Source organism: Arvicanthis niloticus, chromosome 11 (genome assembly GCF_011762505.2).
Source record: "Arvicanthis niloticus isolate mArvNil1 chromosome 11, mArvNil1.pat.X, whole genome shotgun sequence".
NCBI lineage: Eukaryota > Metazoa > Chordata > Mammalia > Rodentia > Muridae > Arvicanthis > Arvicanthis niloticus.
The window spans coordinates 74,865,582-74,869,253 of NC_047668.1; the positions used below are offsets into that span (position 1 = coordinate 74,865,582).

The 3,672-nt window shown below is 35.8% G+C and overlaps 1 pseudogene; it reads left to right on the forward strand.

Annotated features, from left to right (window-relative positions):
• Positions 1 to 261: 261 nt before the first annotated feature.
• Positions 262 to 335, forward strand: LOC117717442 (U4 spliceosomal RNA; annotated as a pseudogene).
• The last annotated feature ends 3,337 nt before the right edge of the window (positions 336 to 3,672 follow it).

Sequence of the window (3,672 nt, forward strand, 5' to 3'; positions counted from 1 at the left end):
GTTTTACTGGCCTGAGTGGCCTTTGTGTTCCCACGGAAAACCAGAAAGAGTTGGAATCTTGAGTAAAGTAGTTAAGTGAATGAAAAAAGTCTGGAGTTAAAAAATCCATATGATCCACAGGAGAAGAAAACAGGGTAATATGGAGGCCCCAGCAGGTGGCCTGCTGCAGAGCTGGGGATGAGACTAAGGATGGCATTTGACCAAGTGGAGGGAGAAGTGAAGTTCTGCTTTAAGTTTACCTGCTTCACTGACTGGAGAGTAAGCTTTGTGCAGTGGCAGTTTCATAGTCAATGAGGTTTAACTGAGGTGTGATTATTGCTAACTGAAAGCTGAATGGAGATTACTGAGTATCCCTCTAAAATGGTTGTTGGGTCTGGGTCTGACGTTAAAGCAGTGAATAGGAGGAGGGAATGTAGGAGTAGCAGATCAGTTTAATCCACTGGATTGTTTCCATGCTGTAGTGACCTGAGAAGCCTAATTTTCTTTTGCATTAAAACAGACCATTTTTGATCCTACTACTAACAGAGAAAGGACAGGATATATAGAATGGCTTGGGATGTTAAAGCAAAGGGAGAGATGTGGTAATTATATTATAATCTCAAAATAAATGTAAAATACAGAACTAATTGGACAAAGCCAGACCACCTCTGAAATAGCTTGAGTATTAGAATATTTCGATTGAACTCATTCATTGACATTTTTAAACTTTAACTTCTTTTGAAACATGGCTTTCTGGTTGCCCTTTGATTTATTTGTTTATTTGTCTTTGTTTTGCAGATTTTGGAATACAATTCATGTGTGCCATATTAATGTTTTCATTGATATCTGATATGTTATGGATATTGTTATTCACATAACTTCACTAATATTATAATATGCATCTTTGGCTTATTCTACTTTATTTTGAGGTGTCATTATGTCACTTCCTTCATATACACCAACCATGCAATATCATTCTTTCCTGAGCATATTCTTTACAATATTAAATATATTTTATGTGTTTAAAATTCCATATTTTATTTGCTCTTTTGATTTAAATATTCCCCCCTAAAGACAATTAGTTGATGCCTTTGTACAGTACATGTCATTTATTTCTGTCTCCAAGTGACAACTGTTATATGAGGCAATTTTCAAACAAACCATTGCTCTACAACTTTTGCCAACTTTTAACTTTTTAAGATGGTCTTCTCTACTAACTACTAACAGGAGTACTCTACTAAATACTATCAAGAGTGTCCAAACAGAAACCTGCAAGCAGGGCATAGACAGATTGCCTGTGGCTGAGAATAAGTATTATTGGATACTATTTTGAGATTATTTTGTTACTGGATTTTGTGGTTCTCAATGAGAATATCTATATGTGAGAACGTTGTAATGCAAAAGAAAAACTATCAGTATTGAGCCATGAAGGTGAAAGACTTGCTGTGTTACATGAACAGCATATTTTTCTATGGAACAGCTCTTAGTCAAATAGCTTTATCGTAGAGTATTTATACATAATACAACCTTAAACTTGAAACACAAATATCTATATGGAGTCTAGACTTTGGATCTTCTACAAGTATTATTTCAACACTTGATTAAATGAACTTCTTTAGTTTAAAAGTGTTTCTTGATTAATATCTGTACTATATCTTTCTTTATAGAGGTATTTTAATTTTTTATTTTATTTACATTTCAGATGCCATCCCCTTTCCCCCTTTGCCTTCCCTAAAAAACCCCTATCCCATGCCACCTTTTCCTTTTTTGCTTTTATATATTGTTTAAAAAATGTTAATCAAAGGCTTTATAAGTTTGGTAATGCTCAATCAGAAGTGTAACCCAATATCCAACCTAGATATAAAAACTATCTTTGACTGGTGGAAACACGTGAACATCTGCCTCCATGCCCCCCTCTTTTTCTTTCTCTTTCTCTCTCTCATCACCCTGCTTGACCCTTCCTGTTAAAATAAAACTTTTCTCTCAAAATGCAATTAGAGCATAATTATTCCTAATTGTACCAGTGAGGTACAAGATAGTCCTAATACCCAGTCCATCATTTTGTTGACTAACCAGAACCCCTGTCATCTCTCCTAACTAAAACACTTAGTTTTGAACCTGGAATTTTTCTTGGCTTTAGAATGAATGAATGTCAGCTGTAAACCATCCACTCAGATCTTTTCTCTCAAAGTAAATAGCCAGGATTGGCTATGAGACTATAGGTCTTCAACCCGGTCAGAGATCCAGAATGACTGAGTTAACTGAAGTTAATGGAAGTACTAAGCATAGCTTCTAAAACTTAGCCAATTTATAGAGACCGCTGAACACCTGGAAAGCCCCTATACTACGAATGTTGGAGCATCAAATCTTCAGCCTTCTGGCCCAGAATCATCTGACAGACCTTAGTGATATAATATATAGGCAGATATAATCAGTTGACTATTCTTCAAGTGTGTTCTTTTCTGGAGAGTAATTTGTCTGTAGATGGAAAGAGGCAATTCTTGCCTAGTGGCAGTCACTGCACAACTGGAGTAACTCCAAGGATGCTCAATTTCTTCATAGAATCCATGACAGGAAGCTGTCAGGAGCAGACAGGTCTCTAATCAAAATGAACATTAATATAGAAATATTTGTAACATCAATTCTATGGACTTCTGACATTTTGAAAACCAACTATCCGTGTAAGGTAACCTGGACTGTTGTCTGTTAATTCCTCTCAGCTATTTCTAAATAAAATATGGAAAACACCCTAACAATAACTCAAAGCCCTGAATTTGCTATAGTCTCTTAACTCATAGGCTAACCATCCCAAATCAGTTAAAGAAGTTAAAGAAGGACTGGGTCTAAGCCTTGTATTCCTAAATGTGTTATACAGGCACAAAGCCCATGAGAATATCAATATTCATCTCACTTTTATATCAATAAGAAGCTCATGCCAATGAAATCCTTAAATTTGAAATCAAAGTAAATTTTGTACCATTTAAGAAATTATACCTTCATCTTGATATTAATTATACAGATTTCTACCAATAGGTTATGGCTATGCAATAAGCCCTAGCTAATCCTCCCTGTTCCAACAAAATCAGTACTTTTCCCTAGAAAGACAGACCAATATTAACCAACTTAGTCCCCAAGCCCAGGGAATAGGGGTGCTGACTCTTCTTTAACTTCTTCAAGCTGATTACGGGCATTGAAATATTAGAAGAGGGGTGGCAGGGAGAGTAAATTGATAAGCCTCTGACGATGTGTCTTCACTGCATCCAGATAGAAGACCAGGACATCTGAGGTTTGGGCAGGTCTGCTCAGTGTGCTTGATGAGTAGATACACCAAGACTGTGTATTCTGCAATATACAATTCTCAGAACAGGTTTTAGTATCAAGAAAAAAATTTTTTTTTCCTAGAGGGCTGACATTTTTTAAAAGATGTTGGTTCTAACAACATTTCTTTTTTTTTCCCTTTTTAAAATTGGTTGTAATATTTACATTTCAAATTTTATCCCCTTATCCCATTCCCGCCACCACCCAGGAACCCCTTATTCCATCCCCCTTCCTTGTGCTTCTATGAGGGTGTGATTTTTCCAGTTTCTGTGATGCAGTTTCCATTAACTTAAACTGCCTCCTAAATTTCTAAATCCTTCCATTTGTGTTATTAAATCTCCTATTTTTTTCTTTCTTTTCTTCTTTTCTTTCACT